Source organism: Pleurodeles waltl, chromosome 12 (genome assembly GCF_031143425.1).
Source record: "Pleurodeles waltl isolate 20211129_DDA chromosome 12, aPleWal1.hap1.20221129, whole genome shotgun sequence".
In the NCBI taxonomy this organism is placed as follows: domain Eukaryota; kingdom Metazoa; phylum Chordata; class Amphibia; order Caudata; family Salamandridae; genus Pleurodeles; species Pleurodeles waltl.
Genome location: NC_090451.1, coordinates 715,532,610 through 715,553,950, shown reverse-complemented (window position 1 = coordinate 715,553,950; position 21,341 = coordinate 715,532,610). Strand labels below are relative to the sequence as shown.

Sequence of the window (21,341 nt, the reverse complement as noted above, 5' to 3'; positions counted from 1 at the left end):
GACACAGTCTGATAGAGTTATTCTAATGAACACCACCCCCAAACAGAATCAGATAATAAGAGTACTTTCCCTCAGGTCATTTATTGCTAGGAGATAAGGCTCAGGACCCACCCCATCTTTAACATAAGAAAATACCTGACCTATTGCTTCCCTAGTTCCTTTCCCTCTCTTTCAGCCCTCCAATTGTTAGCCTGGCTAGTCAGACCCTCAGGAGAGTAAAACAAATCCAGCCAACCCAGCTCCTGTTCTTATGTACATCAGCCAGGGAATTCATTTTACATTATTACAGGGCAAACAATCCATGTAATTCTCTATTAAAATTAACAAATTCATGTCTCCAAATCATAATCCATAACAAAAGGGAAGCCAACTAAATAGTATCTTGCACACACTCAAGCCAAAGCCAGAGTATTTTAACCAACAGTCTTCTACAAAAACTATTTTCTTCAATAATGGACACTCAATATCCATATACCCCCAGAGTGCTAGAACAGAGACATTTTCACCTATAGCCTTATCTCCTCCACATGATAGAAATTAGAAACAGAGCCACAACCCCCTTCCATATAATAATCAAGTGAAAACTGTGATCCAGCAACTTGATATTGAAGCACTACATTCCTCCTCCATCAGGATCTTTGTAAGATTGACATCTGAAAAAGATTAATGAAGCAAGAGCCAAAGAAAGCAGTAACTACAAGGCTTCACCATGCATCCCCTTTGGAAGATACAGGGGAAACTAGTGTGATACCACCAGCAAGATTAGCACTCTGTGCAGCACCTCAGGGCTTAGAAGCACCCAACAGAGTAACAAGAAGACAATTGAAGACCCTTCCCGTGAGTCCACCTGCTGTAACCCAGAACTTGAAACTTTCCTTATTCTATTTTATCCAAGATTAGAACCTACAAGCCACAATATTATTTGAACAGAGGCATTATTCACAAACTCCTGAAGTCTCCCCCCACATATCCCAAAAACATTTTACAATCTGTCAGTAAGTGACATAGCTTTTAACACAATGACACAAACATTACCTTTTGCAGAGCTGATTATCCTCATTTCACTCCAGGAATCTGAGTGCCATCCAACAGTGTGCCATGACTACAAATCAGTGAGCAGTCAAACTACTTACCAAATGGGGAAAAATGAATTGCATATGCACTGAAAGCCATTTTTATTTTAATAAAAAGAGTTATCACCATTAACAACCCACAATCTGTATGTTAAATGTTGTCACAAATTTCATTAGCCACAAAATTGCTATTTACCACTAACTCAGGTCATAACCCCCACTATTGTTGAAGCTGGAAATGTATGTCACAGCAAAAATATTGTTCTGGCTGGACTGCAGACACCACTGTATGCTTACACCTCTTAGCCTAAGGACATTTCCAGGTGTAACAGCTGTAGGGATGCCAGAGTGCACTTGATATGTAAGTTTACTCCTGAATGGATAGGTTATAGAAATCTCAGGAATGGCATTAAAATATGAAGATTAGTCTCACTGCATCATGACACTGATCACAGCTATATATTAGCACAGTTTCCAGTGAGCACCTACAATTCCTTTATTTTTACAGTGGTAGTTACACAAGGCAGAGGAGACTATAAATATGGCAATATATTGGATACATTGTTTACTTTTTTTTCCTTTTCAATTTATAAATCCATATATATCTAGAGGATGATGTTGTGCCCTACAACCATGTACACAAATCTCATTATCCAAAACCTGACAAGTAGATTTACACAAAGAACAGATGTTATAGACCATACCTCTGGACAAGTAGATCCAAGTATCACCTTCAGAGGGCCTCTGCTCTTCAATATTCTCCAGAAACCTGTTGCATAAACATGTGCAAGTCTACAAAATATAGCAGCTCAGGAGGGCTTTGGAAGTGATGTCAGAGTCAACCTGGTGACAACAAAGACACCAGCACCTTGGTAGGATGACCCCCACAGCTTCCAAAGGCAGAGTACAAGGCACTAATGTAACTCCTGTATTTTACAGCACTAGTTCGAAATGCAGAACATTACTACATACATTTGGAGTTGTTAAACCATAGCAACCCTTTATTTTTCAAGTATGTAATAATGTCAAAGTAACTTACCATAATACAATACCTAAAACACCCATTTTGCACAAGTAGATGTGGTAGCTCTACATCCCCCCCCCCCTCCCCCCTCCCCCCCCAACATTATACATGCTCTGACATTACTACACCATCACTTCTAGGTTCACAGTACATTGTGGATGCAGCTTGAAAATATATTTCATTGCCTTAACAGTCATCAGGTGCACAATGTGGACTAACTACATCACACTCATATCTTGAGTAAATTTTATTCAAAGGTCTTCCTAACATCTCCTAAACTATCTAACATTTCAATTTGTAGCTATCTGTTTCTGGATAGCTATTTCTCACTTTTTAAAGTGAGGTTGTGATGCTGTTCTCCATGCATGTCAGTTCCTTGACAACCTTCTTTTGTTTTTGTTGCAGGCACTGAACCTTAAACATCAATGTCTCTAAACCTGCAAAGAGGTGCACATTGGACACTATTACCAGTTCCCAATTTTGTTGGCAGTACACATTGCAACAGAAAGTCCAAACTACACATCTTCTGTGCTGTTGTTTTGGCCTCTTCCCCATCCTTGTTGTACTGACTGTTTATGTTCTGTGATTCTGGGACATGAATTCACCATTGGGGTGTTGTGTGCTGGTTCTCAAGCTCAATTGGGTCATCACAGTGTATGTGCAATTCCTCACACCCATGAACCTGGATATCTGTGAAAGAAAATGATTTCATTGTGATTATTTCATCTATAATGAAGTAGACCACAAATACATATATTTTGCTCATGCTCAAGTTTTACTCCATCTACCAAGATACATTATTTGTTACTCTAAAGCAGATTACATTTCCCATCTATATACAGATTATGCACACCCCACATGTCAAGGTTATATCAGGCATATATGTTTTGACAAAACCTAACCATATACATTTTTAGACACTGCTCTATTATATGTCTCTCAGTAAGTACCTGCAATGTCAGATATATCAATTGTACTGAATCCATGACTGATTCTGGCTCCTGATTAGTTTACCAGTTCTTCTATTGCCATTAGAAAGAGCTCCTCCAGCAGCTCTGGCCTCTCAGCCCATTTGCAAACTTCGATTTTGGCCATGATTAGAGTTCACACCAGCATTTCCTAACTTCCTCGATTATCTGTGTCACTTTCCATATTAGCCTCTTAGGATTCAGGCACTGTGAGGGATGATTGGCCAAAAATTGACTTAGGTAAGGAAGTTGAATTCTCCCTTAAGATCCACCACCTCACAACCAGGCAAGATTTGAGTGACATTACTGGGACACAATCTGCAACAAACCGATGCATCAAACTACAGTTTACAAGATTTTATATAAGTCTTCATCAAATATTAACTTCCAACATTTAAAGGCAAAATTCCACACCTCACTGATTGTATTATAGCTGTGCAAATGTGCACAAACATGATTTCCTGGTTTTAAACTAAACAGCAAGACACTGGATAACATGGACCTTTCTTACATTGTCCATGACACTCAGAGAAAGTTACATCACTACACTTCATCATTGCCCTTCCATGGCAGATAGGGTAAGTGGTGAATTTCAATATAAACTAAACCAATACTATAATTACATTGTAGTCAAGGACTTGTCCCAAAGTCTAGTTAACAGGCTGTGTGCTTTCCCCACTTATCTGTTGCCAGTACAGAGGCAGCACCTGTGAATCCTTGAGCATGCCCACTCACCACCAACTCATGATTCTGCCAGGTCCAGTCTTAGTTTTTACCTGTAAAACTAAGAACATTAGGAAAAAAAAATGCACACTTTCTGACATGGTTAACCATAATCCCAATGGAAGAACTTCACCCAAAAATGGTGTTGCTTCTTCAATAGACTTAAGCACCCCCTGTAAGTCCCTAAGAAATGCTAGCCAAGCCCTAAAGAATTCACAAGGGCTGCAGCATGAAGTGTTCCTCCCTAAAGGAGCCTCTCTCATAATTATAAGTAACATTTCTTTAGTTAGGACAATACTTTTTTTTATTAATTAGCTCAGAAGATGCATCTAATGAGCTCAACCTTACCTCCAACTTTATAACAGTTAGACCCCCTGCAAAAGACACTAAATCGAAAATGGCTCACGCTGTACCACTGAAACACTCCTAGCAGAGTATGAGCAGACCCAGCTTACTAATGGGGACCCTGAGGAACAGGGCAGATTTAGTGAGGAGCAGGAACCTGCATGAGAATGGCTAAATCCCTCAAATTCCAGTGAAGAAAATTGATAGATAGCTATCTATGTGTGTTCAATGGCATGTGTAGCTGCAAATACACATGCAGTGCATTATCCTGCCATCTAGTGTTGGGCTTGGAGTGTTACAAGTTTTGTTTTTTCTTCTAAAAAGTCTGAGTCACAAGACCAAGGGACTCCTCCCTTTCAGCTCCATTACACATGGGCATCAACTCCATCTTAGATTCATTTCTTGCCACCATCAGGTCAGACATGTTCCTCTTCACTCCATAGAGGAGTTTGGAAAGTTAGTTAACTATAAGAAACTTTGACAGTATTGTTTGCACTCAGTACTAGTTAATTCTAGCACATCAACACCAACAAAAGAAACCCTCCAGCAGCCCTTCAGGGCTCCCACTCCTCAACAAGGCCTGGTCAGCCCAACCACATCCATCTTCAAACCCCATGCACCACACACGCGACACACCCTCCCTCCCCCTCACACAGCAATTAACTCCTGATTCAGTGGTAGTGGGAGCAGCCCAGAAAAGGGCAAACTCCCAAACCTCAGGAGACACACCACCACCCAACAAGGAAAGTCAGACATTCAATACAGCAGGCAATAGGGTGGCAGCACAGGCAGCTAATCAATGGCAAATTGCCAATTCACAAGCTCTACTGGCTACATACAACAGGGCACATTGGGATGAAATGCAACATCTTATTCAACACCTTCCAAAGAGTTCCAGACATGTAGCCAACAGGTTGAGGAAGGACAAACTATTTCTAACAACCAAATAAGGTCAGCTATTGACACAGCAGCAAGGACAGTAAACACAGCAGTAACCATTCATGGACACACATGGTTACAAACCTCCAGATGCAAGCCAGAAATCCAGCAGGCTACTCAATATGCCTTTCAATGAACAGCAATTGTTTAGGCCAGAAGTGGATTATAGCAAGAGAAAAATTAAAACAAAAAAGACACAGCCAAAGCTATGGACATGCTCTACTCCCCACAGAGCTTTTAGGAAGCTGCACTTTGGGGGGGGTGGGGGGGGGGGGGGGGGGGGGGGGGGGGTGGGGGGGGGTCCCATGCCCAAACCACAGAGCCTTCTACCTCACAAGTCAGACCCACATATCAGAGCAGTATCAGATATGAGGGTTGTGAGGACAATATAGGGGTGGACAGTTCCCTAAAGCAAGAAGGAAATTCCAAATCCCCAAAACAGCACAAACCAAACAGGGACTTCAATGTCACAAACCCCCACCACTCAACACCGGGGGGGGGGGGGGGGGGGGGGGGTGACTTACTGCATATTACCACAACTGGGAACATATAACTACAGACATGTGGGTCCTAGACATTATCAAACATGGTTATTGCATAGAATTCCTACAATTGCCACCAGATGTGCCTCCAAGAGCACACAATATGTCCAACCAACACTTAGACCTGTTACAACTAGAAGTCACAGCATTGTTACAAAAACAAGCAATAGAACTAGTACCCAACCAGCAAAAAGGAACAGGCATTTACTCCCTGTATTTCCTAATTCCAAAGTAAACAAAACTCTGAGCCCCCTATTAGAACACTGAATCTTTACATCAAATCAGATCACTTTCACATGGTAACACTTCAAGACATGATTCCCTTGCACAGAAAACAAGACTACATGTCAACATTACATCTCAATGATGCTGATTTCCTCATACCCATACATCCTTCCCACAGGAAGGACTTAAGCTTTGTAATCCAAAGCATGCATTACCAATTCAAAGTGTTACCATTCAGGATAACAACAGCACCAAAGGTATTTACAAAATGCCTTGCAGTAGTAGCCATTCACATCAGGAGAAAGCACATGCATGTATTCCCTGATTTAGAAGGCCAGTTAATAAAAACCAGCACTCAGAAACAATGTCTTCAATACACACAATACATCATAGAAACCCTACACAAAGTAGGGTTCTCTAAAAGATAGCAAAAAATCACATCTCCAAACATTTCAAATACAACAATACTTAGGAGCAACAAGCACACAAAAAGAGATGGCCACTCCAAGTCCACAAAGGGTACAAGCCTTCCAGAATGTGATATTACACATGTACCCAGACCAACACTATCAAATGATGTTTGTAATGAAACTCCTAGGCATGATGTCTTCATGCATACCCATTGTCCCAAACACAAGACTACACATGTGGCCCTTACAGTGCCTAGCAACACAATTGACACAAGCACAGAGTCAACTTCAAGGTCTAGTGATAGACCACCAAACACACTCCTCACTTCAATGGTGGAATCCTATAAATTTAAACCAAGGGCGGCCATTCCAAGACCCAGGGCCTCAATATGTGATCACAACAGATGCCTCAATGATAGGGTGGCAAGCACAGTATACACAGACAATGGGACATTCAAAGGCAACTGCATATAAATCATTTATATCTGTTATCAGTGTTTCTAGCATTGAAACCATTTCAACCACTAATAGCCTACAAACACATTCTTGTCAAAACAGACAAGATGACAACAATGTATTACCTCAAACAATGAGGGACACACTCATCACAACTGTCTTTTAGCACAAAAGATTTGTCATTGGGCGATTCACAATCACATTCACCTAATAGCACAGTACATCCCAGGGATTCAAAACCAGTTGGCCAACAATCTCAGTCGAGATCACCAACAAACAAATGGGAAATTAATGCCCGAGATACTACAAACTTACTTCCTATGCTGGGAAACACCACAAATAGACATATTCACAACAAAAGACACAAAATGCCAATACTTCATATCCAGGTATCCTCAGTCCAAGGGCAATGTGTTATGGATGAGTTGGTCAGGGATATTTGCTTACACTTTTCCCCCACTCCTTCCATATCTGGTAAACAAATTGAGTCAAAACAGACTCAAACTAATACCACCAACCTGGGCTCATCAACCATTGTACACAACACTACTAGACCTATCAGTAGTACCTCATGTCAAACTACCAAACAAACCAGATCTGTTAACTCAACACAAACAACAGATCAGACACCCAAATCCAGCATCACTCAATCTAGCAATCTGGCTCCTGACGTCTTACAATTTAGACCTTACACAAGAATGCATGGAGGTCATTAAACAAGCTACAAAACCTACTACAAGACATTGTTACACAAAGAAATGGAAAAGATTTGTTTATTACTGCCATAATAATCAATTTCAACCACTACATGCTTCCACTAAAAACATTGTTAGCTATTACTTTCACAAAAAATCAAAACTACCATTTTCATCCATTAAAATACATCTCACAGCAATATCTGCCTATCTGCAGATCACACATTTAACATCACTCTTTAGAATCCCAGTCATCAAAGCATTTATGGAGGGTTTAAAAAGATTCATACCCCTGAGAACACCACCAGTTCCCTCATGGAACCTCAATATTGTGTTAACCCAACTCATGGGTCCACCATTTGAACCCATGCACTCTTGTGAGATGCAATACTTACCCTGGAAAGGATTCTTCCTAATAGCTATCACATCTCTTAGAAGAGTAAGTGAAATACAGGCATTTACTTTACAAGAACCCTTTATACAAATACATAAAGTGGTTCTCCATACATACCCCAAATTTTTACCAAAAGTTATATCCCCATTCCACCTAAAACAAACAGTGGAACTCCCAGTCTTTTTTTCCACAACCAGACTCAGTAGCTGAAAGAGCCTTATATACATTAGACATTAAAAGAGCACTAATGTATTACATTGATAGAACAAAATTATTTCACATAACAATTGTTTGCAGCCTTCCAAAAACCTCATGCAGGAAATCCAATATCCAAACAAGCCATTGCCAGATGGATAGTGAAATGTATTCAGACCTGCTACATCAAAGTAAAAAGAGAGCTACCTATCACACCAAAATGACACTCCACTACAAAGAAGGGTACCACAATGGCCTTTCTAGGGAACATACCTATGACTGAAATCTATAAGGCTGCCACATGGTCGACATCTCATACATTCACAAAACATTACTGTGTAGATGTGTTAACAAAACAAGCTACAGTATGACAGGCTGGATTACAAACATTATTTCAGACAACTTCAACTCCTACAGTATAAGCCAGCGCTTTTGGGGAGATAACTGCTTACTAGTCTATGCACAGCATGTGTATCTGCAGCTACACATGCCACCGAACTGAAAATGTCACTTACCCAGTGTACATCTGTTCGTGGCATGAGACGCTGCACCCTCCCGCCTCCCCGGGAGCCTGTAGCCATTTAAGTTGATAAACTTAAAGATTTGTAAATAAATACTATTTTCTTTTTATACACAGTATGTACATACTTACTCCATTGCATGGGCACCTTTACTACACACACACACACACACACACACACACACACACACACACACACACACACACACACACACACACACACACACACAACCTCACCCTCTGCAGGGAAAACAATCTAAGACTGAGTCAACACCCATGCACAAGGGAGCCAAAAGGGAGGATTCCCTCAGTCTCATGACTCAAAAAGACTTCTTCAAAGATAAACAACTTGTAACAGTCCAAGCCCAACACTAGATGGCAGGATAATGCACAGCAGAAGAATCTGCAGTATCTCATGCCATGATCAGAGATACACTGGGTAAGTGACATTTTCCATAGGGTGGCATGTGTAGCTGCAGATTCACATGCTGTGCATTATCCTGCCATCTAGTGTTGGGCTTGGAGTGTTGGGCTTGGAGTGTTACAAGTTGTTTTTCTTCAAAGAAGTCTTTGAGACACAAGACTGAGGGACTCCTCCCTTTTGGCTCCATTGCACATGGGCATTGACTCCATCTTAGATTGTTATCTTTCCAACACTGGGTTCAGACATGTTCCTCGTTGCTCTGTATTTCAAATCAGGAAAGTTAGCTAAATTATCAAAAATTCAACAGTATTGTTATCATTCAGTACCATGTTATTGTATCAGCACCAACATCAAGAGCACTCCAGCAGCCCTGCATGGCTTCCATTCTTCACCAAGGCCTGGTCAGCTTGACCACACCCATCATCCCAGACTAATGGACCAGATGAATCCAAAAGTGAACAAACCTCACCAGTGCCGCACACAGTGAGCAAACCTGCCCCCATCCAAAACTCACACATAGATATTTAAGGCCAAGGGGATGCCACCACCAACAGGCCTTGGCTTAACCCACCAAAACAAAACTAACTAAGCATCAGCACCAAAAAAAGGCCAGAGATTTGCCAAAGACTTCCAACTCTGGTCCAGATTTCAGCACCAAACAATCTCAGCATCCACAGTTCAAATCACCCAAAGTGAGAAAAATAGATTCTGAACTGAAAAAGACTACATCTGAAACCAGCTGAAATTAAGCTCTTATACAGACAAGCAAGGACTTTCCAGCCAAATTAAGGCAAGACACAGATTTGAGCAGGAAGTATGGAAGAACCATACCATACACAAAGTAGGTTACCTATCCAGAAAGAAACTGGAAAAATACAACCTCTACCTCCAATCAAATCTAAGATAAAACTTGCATTTCAGGAGACAAATGCAGCCTAAGGCAAAGGTGATTAGAGACAAATCCCCATCACCACTGCACTCACAACTGTCACCAGTGAGAGCACCTCCAATGCAGTCACCCACACATACAGGGATGACACAGGATGATGCATGGGGCATATATGAGGCACCATTATCTGGTAACAGTCCAGATTGTTATCCAACAAAGCCATCACCTCCAGACAACAGAACTGCATATACACAGGTACTATCCTGGGCAGCTACATTCCACAATGTAGCAATGCACTCAGAGCCGATATAGGATGATTTCTTGTTTAACACCTTGGCATCCACCCACACTTCCTACCAGAGTCTGCCAATGCTCCCAGGAATGCTCAAACACACAAAACAGGTCTTCCAGGAGCCAGTTAAGGGCTATCACACCTAGGGTGGATAAGAAGTACAAACCTCCCCCAACAGATCCTATGTTCATAACACAACAACTTACACCAGACTCAGTGGTTGTAGGAACAGCAAGGAAGAGAGCAAACTCTCAATCATCAGGACCACTGCCTGACAAAAAAAGCTGAAAGTTTGCCCACTGTGTCAAACAAGTACCAGCACAAGCAGCCAATCAATGGCAGATTGCTAATTTGCAAGCACTACTTGCTCACTACAACAGGGCACATTGGGACAAGATGCAACTCATCATACAGCACTTGCCCAAGGAACATCAGAAACATGCTCAACAGGTTGAGCAAGAAGGACAGGCCATATTTAACAACCAGATTAAAGTCCAGACTACACTGAGCAGCACAAATGGTCAACACAACAGTAAACATTCACAAGCATGCATGGTTAAGAACTTATGGATTTAAGCCATAGATCCAACAAGTGGTGTTGAACATGCCTTTAATCATGAACAGTTGTTTGGGCCAGAAGTTGACACAGCAATTGATAAGTTAGAAAAAAGACAGACACAGCCAAAGACATGGTCACACTCTATTTCCCCACAAGTCAGAGGCACCTTTAGGAAAGCACAATTCAGAGGAGGGTTTCAACATCAAACATCAGAGCCTTCCACCTCTCAAACTAGATGCACCTATCAGGCACAATATCAAAGGGGAGGATTTTGTGGTTCCTATAGAGCACAATTGCCAAGAGGAAGGGGAAGTTCCAAGCAACAAAGCTAAGCCAGACCAAGCAGTGACTTCAGTGTTACAAAACCCCAACACTTATTGGGGGGAGAAGAGAAGCTAACCACATATTATCAAAACTGGACACACTACCACTGACACATGGGCCCTATCAGTTATCCAACATGGTGATTGCATAGAGTTCACAAATTTCCCACCAGATGTGCCACCAAGAACACATAATCTGTCCAAATACATACACCTATTACAAATAGAAGTCCACACACTACTACAAAAACAATAGAGCTATTACCCAATCTTCAGAAAATAACAGGCATCTACTCACTATATTTCCTAATCCCAAACAAGGGATAACCATTAAGACCCACTGAATCTCTTCCTCAAATCAGATCAGACCACTTCCACATCGTAACACTTCAAGACATGGTTCACTTACTTTAAAAAAATAAAAAGGAGCAATACATGTCAACATTGAATCTCAAGGATGCATATTTCCACATATCCATCCTTCTCACAGAAAATTCTTAATGTTTGTAATGTACAGCATACACTCAAAGTGCTACCATTCAGAATAACAGCTCAAGGGTATTCACAAAATGCCTAGTGGTAGCCACTCACATAAGGAGACAGCACATGCTCCCATGTTTAGACAACTGGCTAATAAAAATTAAAAATCACTCAGTGTCTTCTTCACACACAATACTTAATAGAAATTCTACACAAACTAGGGTTCTCTATAAATTACCAGAAGTCACACCTGCAACCATCCCAAATACAACAATACTTGGGAGCAACACTCAACACACAAAAGGCAATTGCCACTCCAAGCCCACAAAGGGTCCAAGTGTTCCAAAACATAACATCAAGCATACAGTCAAACCAACACTACCCAGTAAGGTTTGTAATTAAACTTCTAAGCATGATGTCTTCATGCATAGCCATTGTCCCAAATGCAAGATTAGACATGCAGCCCTTACAACAGTGCCTAGCAAAACAATGGCCACCTTCAATATCTAGTATTGATAGACCACCAAACACTTCTATGGTGACACCCTATACATTTAAACCAAGGGCAGCAATTCCAAGACCCATTGCCTCAAGCTGTTATCACAACAGATGCTTCCATGATGGGGAGCACACCTCAACAAGCACAGCATACAGGGTCTATGGGACAATCAGCAAAAACAACTTCACATATCATTTGGCACTGCTAGCATTTATTTCTGGCATTAAAAGCTTTTCAACCACTGGTAGCCCACAAACACATCCTTATCAAAAGGAACAACATAACAATGTATTATCTCACCAAACAAGGGGGACACACTCATCACAACTGTGTCTCTTAGCACAAAAGATTTGTCATTGGGCAATTCACATTCTCCAGATAGCACAATACATAGCAGGCATTCAGAACCAGTTAGCCAACAATCTCAGTCAAGATCACCAGCAAACTCACAAATGGAAGATTCATCTCCAGATCCTACACAATCACTTCCTCTGCTGGGGGGAACACCAAACAGACCTATTCACAGCAAAAGAATACACAAAATGCTAAAACTTCATGCCATGCACTATGGATCAGTTGGTCAGGGATATCTGCTTATGCTTTCCTTCTCTCTCCTTTCCCCTCAATATCTGCAGATTACACACAACATTGCTTTTTAGAATCATGGAACCTTAATATTGTATTAACATGTCTCATGGGCCCACCATTCAAACCCAATATCTGACTTGGAAAGAAACCTTCCTAATAGCTATCACATCACTTAGAAGATTAAGTGCAATACATGCATTTGCTATTCAAGAACCCTTTATACATATACATAAAGTGGTTCTCCAAACAAATCCAACATTCTTACCAAAAGTCATATCACCATTCCACATAAACCAAACTGTGGAATTGCACTCTTCTTTCCACAACCAGATTCAGCAGCCAAAAGAGCCATACATACATTAGACATAAGAGCACCAATGTATTACATTGGCACAACAAAACAATTCCATAAAACAAATCAATGGTTTGTAGACTTTCAAAAACCTCATGCAGGTAATCCTATATCCAAACAAGGCATTTGCAGCTGGATAGTTAAATGTATTTAAACTTGCTATATTAAAGCAAAAATAGATTTACCTTTTACACCAAGAGCACATTCCACTAGGAAGAAAGGCACCACAATGGCTTTTCTTGGGAATATACCTAGACAGAAATTCATAAAGCAGCCACCTGGTCTGCACCTCATACATTCACTAAGCATTACTGTGTAGATGTGTTAGCAACACAACAAGCCACAGTAGGAAATCTGTATTAAGAACACTTCAGACAACTTCAATAGGCTAAACCACCACTTTTTGGTGGTATTACTGCTTAGTAGTCCATGCATCTGCAAGTACCATCTTCAGCACCAAAAAAAGGCCACACCCACAACAAAGCCTTCAGACTGGAGCTGAGGCACAGGCTCAAAAATAATACGACAAACCCAGAGGGTCAAATACCCAAAAGTCACTTTCAGAACCTAGGCCAACAACTATTCCAGACACATCAGTGCCAAAATAACCAGCATCAGAGCCTAAAAACATACCTACACAAAGGAGCACGGACTTTCAAAACAATTAAAAGAAAGCCATTGATTTGATGAGGAATTGCAACAAATGAGGATTTCAATGACAAACAGGCCATGACACAAATTCACATGGACACTGTCAAGAGCCTTACAGCACCTCCTCTGAGAACAAAAAGGAAACTGGCCTTCCAAAGATGGTTGGACACTGATCACCTTTTTATCAGCAAAAGTTATTCAGCACACAGGTTGACACAGCCATAGACAAAATAGAAAAAATAGAAAAAATACACTGATACTGCCAAAGCGATGTGAGTGCTTTATTCATCCCAATACAGAGGATTGTTTCAAAAGCCTCAATATAGGGGAGGCTTAAGGCCACAACCTTCCAAGGGATCTACCTCACAAGCCAAGCCCTCTTACCAGACACAGAATCAGGGAGGTGGATTTCAGGGATCCTACAGAAGGCAATTCCACAAATCTAGAGGAAAATACCAATCCTCAAAACAACCCACTAATAGTGACTTGACCACCACTTTCCCTCACCATACTTCCCCTGTGGGAGGAAGGCTACAAAAGCCCCACAACCAATGGTTAAACATCACCACCACAGATGACTGGGTACTATCCATTTTCCAGCATGGTTACTGCATAGAGTTCACACAAATTCCTCCAGCCATTCCCACAAAAGGGCACAAAAACTTCCATCTCAACACATTCAAATTTTACAGACATAAGTACAGACACTATTACTAAACCAAGCTATAGAACTTGTGCCACATCATCAAAAAAGAACAAGGGTCTACTCCCTGCACTTCCTCATTCACCAATATTAGAGCTCTCAAGCTCTACATCCAATCAAAACACTTTCACAAGTTAAAACTACAAGATGAAATCCCTCTGCTACAACAGGAAGAATGAATGGCAACACTGGATCTAAAAGATGCATACTTTCACATACACATCCAGCCCACAGAAAATACTTCAGATTTGTAATATAGGGAACCCACTACCAGTTCAAAGTGTTACCTTTCAAAATAATAGCTCCCAGAGTATTTACAAAATGCCTTGCTGTAGTCGCTGCATACATAAAAGGAGACAACATGTACATGTCTTCCCTTATCACTACAATTGGCTAATAAAAGTCACACAGAAACAGTGCCAACACCACACATGTTATGTAAACACCACACACAGGTTCTCAATAAATTAGCAGAAGTTACATCTACAACCACCGCAAATTCAGCAGGATTTAGGGGCCACATTGAACACCCAAAAAGCACTTGCAAGCCCAAGTCCACAAAGTGTGCAATCATTCCACACCACATTGCCAAAGATTCAGCCAGACCAACAGTACACTGTCCAATTTGTCATGAAACTGTTGGGCATGATGGCATCATGCATAGCCATTGTCCCAAATGGAAGATTACACATGCGGCCTTGCAGCAGTGCCTTGCAAAACAATGGTCACAGGCATGTGGTCATCTCCAAAATCTAGTGTTGATAGACCAAACACACATCTCACTACAGCAGTGGAATTCCACAAATTTAAACACCATGCTTACAACAGAGGAATCAATGATTGATATGTGCCCCCCCCCCCCCCCCAAAAAAAAATCCAATCACTATATTCAGGGACAATGGGACTACAACCAGAAACAATCACATAAATCACTAGTGCTAGGGACACTGATAGCACTTCTAAGAGCCTTTCAGCCTCTTCTTGCTCACAAACACATGCTTGTCAGAACAGACAATATGACAACAATGTACTACAACAAACAGGTAGTACTGATCACAACTTTGCCTTCTAGCACATAAGGCTTGGCATTGGGCAATTCACAACAACATACACCTGGTAGCTCAATACATTCCAGGAATTCATAATCAATTGTAGGCTATTTACTACACCTACAAGAAACACATTTAGCTTTTTCATCCATTAAGATACATCTCACAGCAAGTTCTGCTTATTTGCTAAATAAACAAACCTAAACTCTATTTAGAGTGGCTGTAAACAAAGCTTTCATGGAGGGTCTAAAACAAATCATACCTCCAAGAACACCACCAGTACCCTCATGGAATCTTAACATTGTACTCACACAACTCATGGGTCCACCCTTTGAACCCATGCACTCCTGTCAGATTCAATATCTACCTTGGAAAGTAGCATTTCTAGTGTCAATCACTTAATTACAAAGAGTTAATTAAATACAAGCATTCACTATTGAACAACCTTTTATACAAGTACACAAACCCTAAATTTCTACCTAAGGTCATCTCACCATTTCATTCAAAGAGTGGAACTTCCAGTCTTCTTCCCACAGCCAGACTCAGTGGCATTGAGAGTACTACATAAGATATTAAAAGAGCTTTAATGTATTAAATCGACAGAACAAAATCATTTAGGAAAACTAAACAGTTGTTTGTTGCATTCCAAAAACCCCATGCTGGTAATCCTGTATCAAAACCAAGCATAGCCAAGTGGATACTGAAATGTATGCAAACTTGAAAAAAGGAGCAACAATGGCATCTCAAGGAAATATACCAATGACAGAAATCTGTAAAGCAGCCACTTGGTCAACACCTCATACATTTACTAATCATTACAGTGTAGATGTGTTAGCAACACAAGCCACAGTAGAACAGGCTGTACTAAGAACACTATTTCAAACAACTTCAACCCCTACAGGCTGGCCACTGCCTATGGGAGGAGAACTGCTTTGTAGTCTGTGCATAGCATATGTATCCACAGCTACACATGCCATCGACAGGAAAATGTCAGTTACCCAGTGTACAACTGTTTGTGGCATGTTACACTGCAGATTCACTTGCACCCTCCCTCCTCCCCAGGAGCCTGTAGTGATTTAAGTTACATTGAAATTTTTACATATATACACATTTCTATTTCATTGCATGGACATCTTTCTTTCCACTGTCACTCCTACCTTACCCTCTGCAAGAAAACAATCTAAGATGGAGTCAATGCCCCTGCACAATGGAGCCAAAGAGGAGTCACTCAGTCCCATGACTCAGAAAGACTTCTTCAAAGAAGAACTTATAACACTTCAAAGCCCAAGACTAAATGGAGGGACCTGTGCATAGCATGTGAATCTGCAGCAGAACATGCCACCAACAGATGTACACTGGGTAAATGACATAATATATATATATATATTTTATTGACTCTAAGATTTGCCATGGAAGAAAGGAATAAGCAGAAATGCCCACAAATGCCAGCAGCAACTTTACTTGGGATAGAGTAGAGGGGACTCTGACCCTAAAAAAACAAATTATGAAGGTAATTATATCACTAAGTGTAATGTACTCAGAAGTGCTGGGATAGCCCCATGACAGAATGGGTAAGGTACTAGGACTGCATTAAGGACACCCTGATTGAGGTCTTTATGCCTGACAAGCACAGCCTGCCCAGGGTACATTTTGTAGACTTTTCACAAAAGACACTAGCCAGCTAGATAAAAGTTGCAATAGCCACAATTGAGGGGCTTTACAATTTGACAAAGGGCCATCTGATTAGTGTGAAGTAAAGAAAAACCATCTCCTGGTAAACCTAGGTCCACTTTCTCCTCAAGAGTTACAGAATAAGGCAGACCACTAGGTCAAGTCAAGGGTGACCAATACTTCCACTGGTGTGAGGGGGCTCAAGGCCCTACCCATCCCCACAAAAAAGCCCTCATGTCAGTGAGTCTACCAAGGAAGCTACTCAGAGGGTGGACATATTTCCTGACTATTGGTGCAGACAGCCAGAGCAGTTAACAGTACAAACATCCACATATTAATGGAACTAGGGCTGAGCCACAGACTGGTGCCAGTGTCACCATGTTAGACTTATATAGTCCAATGCTAAGATGCATGCCATGGGGGGTGTTACTGGCTAGAATAAGGTTGTGGTAGCTCCTGCAATTCTTGTATTATGTCTGCTAGGGAATGATCTGGAATCCTCCACATGTGCTGATAAGCTGCATGTCTTTGTTTTATGCTGGTATAGCAAAATGGGTGTACATCAAGGGTGCCCAGGGTGAAATCCTACAAAGAGAAAGGTAAGAAGTCAAGGAAACACTTCCAATTAGATGCCAGGTAGGGTTCCCTCTCCTCATGGAGGTTCCATCAGCCCCAGGAGCTTGGGCCTTACACAGAAAGTCTCTTGGACCCAGTGGGACCCTCTAGGTAACATCTGTATTGGGACAGAGGACCCAAGACAACAATCTGCTAATGAGATGAAGGGATCTATCAGTAGCTCACACAGGATCAATTTGAAAGAGGGACTCCTTTTCACAGAGACCCTGCCAGACTGAGCAGTTTAGAGAGTTTCTCCTTGCTTTGGACCATGGTATCCCCTAGCTGGGCATCTTGGCCAGGCTAAAACATGAAGGTGGACCTCTTCCACTGGCCAGGTATGGCCCAGAATATGTTTAACTCCTGTGCCATCTCACAAGACAGGTGTTTACCCTAAGCCCCCTTAATTCCAAAGGCTGGGACCCCTTTGAAAGAACAGGGATCAACATTGTCAGCCCCCTCCACCTTTCAACTGCATCAGGAACCTCATACTTATAGTAGTGGATGATGCTACCAAGAATTCTGTTGCTATTCCCAAGGACAACTCATGCCCCTGCATTAGGTTGGGCCCTCATAGGTTTGTCTTCTAGAGTGGGCTTTCCAAAGGAAAAAAATTCTTCATGTCTGCCTACCTGAAACAGATGGGGGCTGAATGTGGTGCTACAGGTTCACTGCCCCGTATCAATAGCCTTGTTAAGAGATTCCCCAAGACATTGAAAGATAATTGGTAGACTCCCTAAAAAAAAAATTATGAGCAGAGTCTTACTTCCATGTCTGCTTTTCACCTCCAGGGAACTGCCACAGACAGGAGTCATCTGTTTGGGCAGCCTGTAAGGGTGCTACTTTGTCTTGTGAAGGATGGACCAGACCTCTCTGAACCTAAACAGGATATTTATAGTAGACTATGTGTACTTGCAGAATGGCTCATTCCATGGAAAAGGAATCTAAGAACATTAAAGCCAGCCAAGAGCTCCAGAGGCTCTGTATGACCAAAAGCCTACAGAGGTGGAGTTCCAACCAGGGCATAACTTGGTAAGGAATTACAGGAAGGCCAAAAGGCTATCCATGTCAATCACCTTAAACCCTATCATGACCATACTTGTCACTGTTGAGGGACAGGAAGCAGAATGTGAATGTCTCCCTGATCTCCCTCAAGCAACCCAAAAAAATGGCTCAGTGGAAGGAGCAGGCTTTTCAGATACCATCACTGACCAAAAAGAGACTGAATGCAAGCACATCTTGCATCAGTATGTAGAGTTCTTCTTTGACCCCTGCAAGACTACCTATTGTACACATAAGGACACTAGGGCAGCCTACCTGTCAAGTACTAAATGTACAGACAGGTCATGTCAAATACAGAATCAAGGCTGAAGGAAGCAAGATCCTGAAACTTAGAATCATTGAGCACTGTGAGAACCCATGGGCCAGCCCACTTGCCTTACTCCCCAAGCCTCATTCCCAGGGTTGGGAAGAAATTAAGTTTAATGTGTACTATAAGGGGACAATGCTGTGACCAAATTGGATGCACACTAAATTCCTAGGACTAATTAACAAGTTAGGAGCAGCCAAATCTGTTATCAGGGTATTGGCAGATCAGCCTAAGCCCTGGAGCTAAGGAGGAATCCACATTCTCCACTCCTGATGGGCATTACCATTTTATCATAAGGTCTTTTGGATTGGGGATTTCCCCCTGCTGCCTTCCAACTACTAATAAAGTCCTTGCTGGGTTAGAACACTTTAGGTCAGCTTTTCTTGATGTTATTGCTGCATTTAGCAATACCTGACAGATCACCTGAGCCAACTTGGAAAGTTGGTATAAGCTCTAAAAGTTTAAGGACTTACTATTGAGGAAACGTACATAAACGTAATCATACACCATAGCCGTTAGGCATCTATTTATCTTTATTATTTTGCCATGTGCTCAACAAACCTCCTGAACTTTGTTGATTGACCTTATGTTCACAGCCTTGGCCTGCAATCTGTTTATCTCTGTAATTTACCTATTCTAACCGTAGTTCTGAGAATTGTTGTGCTTAACAGGTTCTTACAGGTCATTGCCACCTCCTGCCAGCTGCATCTATACCTTTGCCCACCACACGTGTATCCCTGAAATATTCTGAAGGCCACAGAGGACCTTGAATACACCAGGGGTGGAGTTGTCCTCTGACTAAGCAGTTTTGTGTATATAAAGTTGGGTGCCCCAGAGTGAAGGGGCAGCCTCCATAGGATAGTCACTTGACTGTCCTCGAGCTATAATCGATGTAATAAACTTCTATTTATCCCTCCAGTTGGTAACTCTGCCTGATTGGTGTACTCTCTGCTAAATGGACCCTGAGGACTAGGGTGTCCCTCCACTGCTAGGAAGGAGACTTCAGGTGGGGATTTCTATCTTTCCTGGTTCCTCACTATTAAAGCAATAAAGCGCCAGATAGGGCAGGGACAGGTTGTATAATTGGCTAGCTTTGTAGCTGGAGGTCAATTACAACCATTCCAACCCAAGATCCAGAGAAATCTGGACTGGTAGCTCAAACAACCCACATAGGGTCATTCCTTGGCTTGACTGGGTACCACAGGAGGTTTGTGAAGAGATATTGCACCTCACAGAAGTGACCTCCAAAAAGATAAACTGACACAGATCTGTCAAGAGGCATTCAAAAACACCCTGAAAGAAACAATGGGCTCAGCACCAGTCCTAAAAGCTCCTCATTACACCAAGACAGTTCATAGCTTGCCTCTTAACAAAAATCAGGACACCTGTTCCAAACCAATGATGGCCACAATCAACCAGCTGCTTTCAATAGCAGGAGGTTGCTTCCCAGAGAGCAGCATTGGAGTGCCATTGAGAAGGAAGCCTTTGCTGTGGTTTGATCCCTGAAGGAGCCAAGGCCATACTTGTTTGGCTCACATCCTTGTTGAAACAGGCCTCAGATGGCTAATGAAAAGTGAAAACCACAAAATGTTAAGGCAGTCCATCTTCCTACAGGGAATGGATTTTTTCAGTGGAACAAACATAGGACTGACCACACCAATGCAAATGGCTTTTCCAAGATCTTCCACTTAAAAGATGAAGACTTGATTGGGAAATGTGTGCTTTCATGCATTATGTTGACCTCTGGGCAGCTCACTGTGAAGTTGTCTTATTTTTGACCTCCATGCACATAACCAACACTTTTCCACCAAGGAAACAACTGTTGAACTAGATTATTACTCCAGGACATGCCTCAGTTTGATGAGGCACAAAAAGGCCAGCCCTGTTTTGCAGAGCATCACTGCTGGGTGCTACCTGTGGATTTGGCTATGCAATCCAATTGTCATCTCCACAAAGTTTCTTCTGGCCAAACTGACACAGCTACCTGCTTCATTTTAGGTTCTTAATTAATTCAGGGAGTACCTGTCTACTTGCTGCCTATTTTGCACCTCTGCCAAGATGTCCAAAACTTTTATCATTTTGACAACATAACTGCTTCTTCCCTTATGCTGCCTTCCCACTACTGCTGGTCAGTCACCCATTTTAATTGTTGGTGGGATGGCATAGTAGCCTCCATTTTCTGCTGTGCTGAACTTTGATGTAGAGTACTACATGGTCATCTTAGACTGACCAAGATTTCTGGGATAGCTGCAGCACCAATAGCACAAGATATTTAGCAGAGGGGTGCTGCATGGTATTAATTGGGGAGACCACCACATTTCATACACTGCAGCGATCAAAATAACCTGGTAAGGTCATCTCCCCCAAG

The 21,341-nt window shown here is 41.8% G+C and overlaps 1 long non-coding RNA gene across 5 annotated transcripts in view; it reads right to left on the bottom strand.

Annotated features, from left to right (window-relative positions):
- Positions 1-2,331: 2,331 nt before the first annotated feature.
- LOC138266964 (uncharacterized) overlaps positions 2,332-21,341 on the bottom strand; it is a 33,932-nt gene continuing 14,922 nt past the window's right edge. For all 5 annotated transcript variants that reach the window (XR_011199761.1, XR_011199760.1, XR_011199763.1 and 2 more), the window contains one exon: positions 2,332-2,787. This is a non-coding gene — a long non-coding RNA (uncharacterized lncRNA). The remainder of the gene's footprint in view (positions 2,788-21,341) is intronic.